This window comes from Gossypium hirsutum, chromosome A06 (assembly GCF_007990345.1).
Source record: "Gossypium hirsutum isolate 1008001.06 chromosome A06, Gossypium_hirsutum_v2.1, whole genome shotgun sequence".
Lineage (NCBI taxonomy): Eukaryota > Viridiplantae > Streptophyta > Magnoliopsida > Malvales > Malvaceae > Gossypium > Gossypium hirsutum.
Genome location: NC_053429.1, coordinates 45544049 through 45551480, shown reverse-complemented (window position 1 = coordinate 45551480; position 7432 = coordinate 45544049). Strand labels below are relative to the sequence as shown.

The 7432-nt window shown below is 30.5% G+C and overlaps 1 long non-coding RNA gene across 2 annotated transcripts; it reads left to right on the top strand.

Annotated features, from left to right (window-relative positions):
- Nucleotides 1-277: 277 nt before the first annotated feature.
- On the top strand, nt 278-7229 carry LOC107962301 (uncharacterized). Of its 2 annotated transcripts, none has more exons than XR_001701583.2 (3): nt 278-665; nt 744-856; nt 3872-3938. It is a non-coding gene; the product is annotated as an uncharacterized lncRNA (long non-coding RNA). The 2 variants fall into 2 exon arrangements; XR_001701582.2 differs by lacking the exon at nt 3872-3938 and adding an exon at nt 6970-7229 and having other exon boundaries at nt 282-665.
- The last annotated feature ends 203 nt before the right edge of the window (nt 7230-7432 follow it).

Below are 7432 nucleotides of genomic sequence, written 5' to 3'. Positions count from 1 at the left end.
TTGTGTAACGATAACAATATGTATTAATTAATATATGATTATATAATTTTACATAAAATAACTATAGGATATATATGATATGATTTGCCATAGCAGTATCTACATTTGTAACAAATGCATCTAATATAATTGATAATTTTGGTGATTTTAGAGAAATATATCTACAATATTTACAAGTTATATTTGTTTTTCTTTTTTAAATATCAAATGACATTTTATTCATTTAAATAAAACCCAAACAACAAACCAGCTAATCAATTAAAATTGAGCCAACCCAATCAACCCTATAATCTAGCAAGGGAAGGAGCTTGCTCTATAAGCATCCAAGCCACCAGCCAAAACAATTAATTGGACGCAACTCCTGAGGACCAACAACTAGATAGAAACCCCTCATTAATTAATCTTTTCTTTTTCCAAATTCTTAAAAACCTTCCATCTTCCATTGCTCCTCTCCTCTCTAGATGCTTTTTCTCCCCCTGGTTTCCCAATCTAAGCGAACAACTTAGTCCATCAGCATTATCCCTTTACGATCACTTTTCACCTTTTCTTCAGCATATTCAGAAATCCCATTTCTCATCAAGCTTTGATCCCCTTTCGTCAAACCTTCTATAGCCAGCAAATCAACAACAGCATTCATCAATCAGTGGCCATGTTTGAACTGACAGGTTTGAAATCCTTTACTCAGCCCTTTGCCCATCTCTAATATAAGCACAAATTTCTGATTCATCCCATCCTTTTTGTAGTATTTTGACAACAAAAACGGCATCACCTTCAACTTCGATTGTCGTAAACCCCAGATCCAAACCTAATTGAATACCCTGAATGAATGCAAGGGCCTCCGCCATAAACACCGAAGGTACGTTTTCATTTAATATTTCTAATGTTAACTACTTCCGAATCGACTGCAGGTTTAATTTAAGGCATAATGCCAGCCTTAAAAAAAAATTTGAAGTTGATCATCAACCTTATAAAAAGAGTTGAATTTTTTTAACAAAAATATTTACTAAAACGTTAAAATTTTAAACATGAGAACTTGCATAACAATTTACTTGTATTTCATGCTAATTATTTTAAATTTTTATGAACTTTTTTAATCTTAATTTTTTATTTTTTTGAATATTTCATTATTTTTAAATTATTTGTTGACATGACATATAAAAAACATATATCGTGTCGGATACTAATAATTTTTAGAAATATATATATTGGATCATAATGTCATATCAGAACAGAACAAATCTTACTCCCATCCCCTACACATCAACTTTGTTCAACCAATCACACTAAATAGGACTACAAAGTCCATTTATCCAATCACATTGGGTCGTGATGGTATGCCACTCATAATGCTGCAACTGCGCTGCTAGACAGATATTACGGTTTAATCGCTAAAATAGCAATAATATTGGCATAAAACACTTCCTCCATCATATCAACACCTACCCCAATGCAAATACAAAATCATATTAACTTACATACATAACACATAGGTGTTATGCCATACATATCTAAACACATATTTTACAGAGCATAACACAACACATAAACTTATACAGTTGTATCATATCTTATTTCTTGTACTAACAGTTATTCCATATAAAAATGTCATGTGTAATCAAACATATAATTACGTTTTCCGAGTTACCAGAACGCAGGTCGTATTTATAATTTTCACGTGCCTTAACCACATCATGTACTGACACATATTGAAAACTAACACATCTCGAGTCTTATATAAGTCAAACGAACCCACAAAAGATCTAATCACGCATTTTTATGTCAAATAAGCCTAATTGAAAGTTTTCTAAAAAATGGGCTCACATGGCCTAATTAGCCAGCCCGTGTGGCCCACACAACCTACCTAACCACCTTTTGTGCCTCACACGGCCTACCCAAGTTGCCAGTGTAATCGTACATGCTTGTGTGCTTCGCACGACTGGGCATATAGTCGTGTAATGCAGACTGCAATTTGAAATTAACTATTTTTTTTTCAAATTTTCTGAGTTTGAATCAATGTTTTTGGGTTAGAAACACACACTTGAGTTGGTTTTGATGAAGATTCACGAATGAACAAACTCTTAATCCTTATACGAAACAACAACTTAAAAAGGGATTTTAATTCGTCGGAGGATCGATTGTCTCACAATCCTCTCCTAATTGTACCTAATCACATAGACCCCACACATCAAAAGCATTGCATTCGAATCTAAAGACTAGGAAATACAAAGTTTTTGCATGATAGCCATGGGAAGGAAAACAAATTTGTAAAAAGACATTTTGAAAACCAAAAACAAATCTAAACACCAAAAAGAAAGAAAGAAAGAAAACAGAAAGAATAAAGAAAGAAAGAAAACAGAAAGAATAAAAAAAAGAAAGAAAAAAAAACAAAAAGAATAATGAAAAAGAAAGTGGGAACGTGGGTACAGACTTGGAGAAAATTTAGGGAAAATAATTATTTTTTAATTATATTAATATTAATTTTAAGAGAATAAAATAAAATAAAAAATTAAAATAAATTTAAACAAAAACATAATTTTCACTTTGCACATATGATGATTCTGAACACAAAACCAAAAGGTAAGCTTACTCTTTATCATTAAACCAACAAACTCATTCTTGTTATTAATTGAGTGAAAATATTATTTATGCCGGATAGTTAAGGAAAGGGTTACAACAAAATTACTAAAAATTCATGGAAAGTGATTTGAACACAAAACCTCTAACCTACTCACATTACACCTATCCATTAAACCAAATTAACTCACTTATCAAAATTTTCACAATAATAACTCAAAATCAAGACATGACCACTCTTGGTATCACTAACTCAATTTCATCTAACTTGGTTTTCGAGATGTGACAACTTTTATTATTATTATTAATTTTTTTAATATTCTAAAAAATAAATAAAAAATAAAAATCTATAAATATAATATTAATATATAAATTGCATAAAATTAAAATAAAATAAAGTAAGAAATTACTAAAAAATTGAGTACATAAACTAAATACAATAATAGATAAAACGAGATGCGACTTCCCTTAGATATTTTACACTTTCTCCCACAAAAAAACTTGTAATGCCTACTCCATTTGTAATTCCATCGATTACTCGCCGATCAAAAAAATGAGTTAGTTCGGCCAATCCTCTTATACCTTTTGTTAAGGATATTGAATAAAAAATATCTATGTAACCACGATTATATGACTAATCATATATCAAATATATCATTTTATTCAATAAAATTCTTTTAGGACCCCTTTTCACAAATGAATTTAGTAAGTTTAAATTTTGTAAAGATGAATAAAAAAGATTATATAAAAGGAATGTTGTATTATCTTTTGAATTATATTTTTATACTATTGTTGTATGAAATAAAAGTTGGAATAAACAATGTGACACCCCTAATCTGACCCTAGTCGAAAAGTGGTTTCAGGACCACGAAACCGAGTTTTATTAATAATTGAAAGTTATATTCTATGTTCATGAGGTGAGTAAATGCATGTGTAAAAAAATTTCAAGCATTAATTTTGGCATTTGTATGTGAAATTTTGAAACGGGACTTATGTGAAACATTGGTAAAATAGGTTAGGTAAATATATAAAGTGATCTAATAGAGCATGTATTCAAAAATGTGGACTTGCATGTCAATTAGACCATTTTTGAATGTAAATGGCTGGCCAACACATGCATGTAACAATGTGTTCTCTTGTCTCCATTTTTAATTGGTGGGAATTATGTATAATAAAGACATAAATAAACATTTTATTATAAAATGATTTTTATATATTGAAATAATAAATTTATATAAGTAGTTGTGATAAAAACAAAGTTCCATCATCTTTTTTTTCATCTTGCCAAAACCATAAGGAAAGGAAAAAGAAAAATGGAAGAAAGAACACCTAAGGCATTCAGCCATCTTGTGTTGGGAATTAAGGTATGATTTCATATGTTTTTCTTTGGATTTTGAGAAATTTAAATTGGTTCTAAAGCTCCTAAAATGACCCATGTATGTGATTTTGTGTTTGTGATGCATAAAGCATTCGATCATGAGCTCAATGGGTTACATTGTGTATGTTTTGATAATTTGTAAGGAGAAATGTTTCTAATTGAGTATAAACAAACTAAATTACTATATGTGGCTCAAATGAGCTTGAGTAGTCGGCTAATGAAGTTAGTTGAGTTATAATACTTGCTTAATAATGAAAAGAACATGAGCTTAATGCTCAAATAGCATTCGGCTTTGGACTAAGTTAAATTAGTTAGGAAATGAGTTCCAAGATAGTGAATTATGTGTTAAAAGAGGGATTTAGGTTGTATATACGTGTTTAGATTGAAAACAAGAGGCTATGTTAGCTAATTGAGGGATTCGGCCATAGTATTATAGTGAATAATAATTTGAACAAGGGTTTTAATTGTATGATAGGTTTTCGGATATGGTTGATTGGATAATAAATTGGTGTGGATGTTTTGAATGAGATATGTACAATTATAAGTTAAATTTAAGGTTTGTTAAATTTGTCCTTATCATTGCCGAATGAATTCAATGGCTAAAGAAAATTGTTAAGTGCTTAGTTAATGTGCATTCGGTCATTTAGGATGAGTATACATTTGATAATGTTTTGATACTTTGAAATGGAATTTAATTATTAAATGAGTTATAAGCTTGTTGAATTTTGAGATGTAATTGGGAGTAAATTTGACATGAGCATATTTTGTTAATGACATATTGATAAATGTTGAGTTACGATACCATGATATTAAGCTTAAAGGCATTCGATCATGAGATGGATTAAGGTGAACTAAATGATATTCGGCAATGGTACTTTTTACATGAGGAATTCGGTGTTAATTGTATTAAATAAGGTTGAGGTAATTGCCGAATGTGTTTATAATTAAGTAAAGTTAATAATAGAGCAATGAGTGGCTAGTAGAATCTAGTTAGTCTTCTTGTTATATTCGGCCATGAGTTTGTATAATTGGTTTGTAATAGATTCAATTTGTTTATTCAAGCTCAAGAGCTTAGGGAGTCTAATTCGGATAAGAGAAAAAGCTACCTAACCGAATAGTCAATCTGTAATCGTTCGGCAATTTCCGAGGTAAGTTCTTAAGTAATTGAGTTTGATTCCTTTGTAAGTTTTAAGTTTTAAAACGGGATGAGTATGAATTATGTATATATGTTAAGGTCAATGACTTTTCTAAATGACGGCATATATGATATTATGTTTTAAATATGTGAATGAGAACTTTACAGAGTAAATTGTATAAATCTGCTAGGGACAGCAGCAGTAGCGTGTTTTGGAAAAATTACCATAAATTGTGGGAGTTGAGTTAAAGGCTGAATAAATTATGTAATTAAAGCTTGATGCGTCTAGTTTCGCATAAAAGAAATCGTGTAAGTAAAGGGGTTGCCGATAATGAGATTTTCAAAGTTGTGTGAGACAGAGTCAGAATGGCTCCGAAATCCCCTGTTCAGTATTTGGAAAATTATTATAAATCGTAAAAAAATGAATATAAGATAAAATTATATGCTTAAACTCCTTAATGAGTCTAGTTTCAAAAAAAATAAACGAAAACATATTTTGAATTCTATACAATGAGAAATTAAATTCTTAGTGAAGAGTAGTCAGAGTAGTCAAGCAGTAAAATAGGGGAAACTTTAAGAAAAATCTGGTATTGATTGGCCAAACCAAAAATTCTGAAAATTTTGTGGATAGAGGGTATACGAGTCTATTTTCATGGAAAATTAACGGCACATAATTTAGAATTTCATAGCCCTAGTTACAAATAATTTAACGACTATTGCTCAGGAAAACAGCTTGTAGAGAATTTGTGGTTATGTTGTAAACATGGATAAAACTTGTTTTAGTTGCTCATAAGCTATTGATTAAACCCATACGTGAATTCTAAATTGTGATATTGTAAAATGATATATGAGTGTTAGATGGATCTTTGATATTAAAATTTGTGAAATTGTAAGTTTATAAGTATTCGAATATGAAATGATAGTATGACATGAAATTGAATTATTCATTGGAAAATGATAGATGTAGATTCAGCCAAGACAAAGTGTATACATGAAAGTATATGTGGTATGTGAAGTATATTTGGATAATTGTGATGTGAATACATGAAAATTTATATTTTGATTTAGGACTTTATGAGATGAATGTGAATGTGTATATATGAGATAAGGCCTAATGGCCAATGTGATGAATGTGAACATGCATATGTGTGATAAGGCCAAATGGCCAATGTGATGAATGTGAACATGCATATATGTGATAAGGCCGAATGGCCAAATGACAGACGGCGGAAGGTGTGTTTTATTAGATATTTGATGAGGTAAATGAATTACAGATATGATAGTCGATGTGAATGTTGTAACATGTGAATAAATATGCATGAAACTCTATGATGTAAACCCGGGATTAAATACCAGATGACCATATGTGGTGATTATGTCTGGGTTAAGACCCGCTGACTTTTTGTGGAGATTTCATCTGAGCTAAAGGTCTCGCCGATAATCCGAGTAGAGTTTAAAGCTATAAGACTTCGCAATAAGAATTGCTTATAAATATATTCAATACGAAAGGTTGAATAGGTATGTACTCCAAGTTTATATGTAAGCTTGATTTGAACTAAATCATAAGGTGGTTATGTGATGCATACGTGAGCAATCTATGAGACTATTCCTATGATTATGTGACATCGGATCAGTGTGAAGGGTTATGTGAAATTATACAATATATTTATGTCACATGAGCTCACTTTTATGTGAAAGTTTATCTGCCTATTATATATGATGAGATGTGCATATTCGGTAAAGGGATGGTATGCCCGAAGGAAGAGTGAAATAAAAATACGAACAACTATGTTATAATTTGATTGTTATCTGTTGACACTGCTTAAAACTTACTAAGCATTGTAATGCTTACTCCGTTTACTTTGTTTCCTCTGTTTTATAGATCTCATTTGGAAGCTACAGGCTCGGGGATCGTCAGCAACTAGTCACACTATCACTATCCACTGCTTGTTACTGTTATGTTTTGAATTATTTTATGGCATGTAAAGAATAGACCAGTGGCCAACGAATATTTTGGTTAATGTATATAAGCCATGCGAAAATGGCATCTTTTGAATATGTACTTATAGAAGTTAAATTGTATCCCTGACTGTCTTTAGTATTTATCTAAAGGAATGTTCTTTATTAAAAATATATATATATTCGAAATTTTTACTGTTCTGATATGAGTTTCAAGTCCGGTAATGCCCCTTTACCTATTCCGGCGACGGATATGGGATAGGGGTGTTACAAACAACCCTTAAATTATATATATTTTTTGGTTAGATATTTAGATTTATTTTTTTTGTCAAAAAATATCTAAACTATAATTTCATAACAATAGTGGCCTATACTATTATATTTTT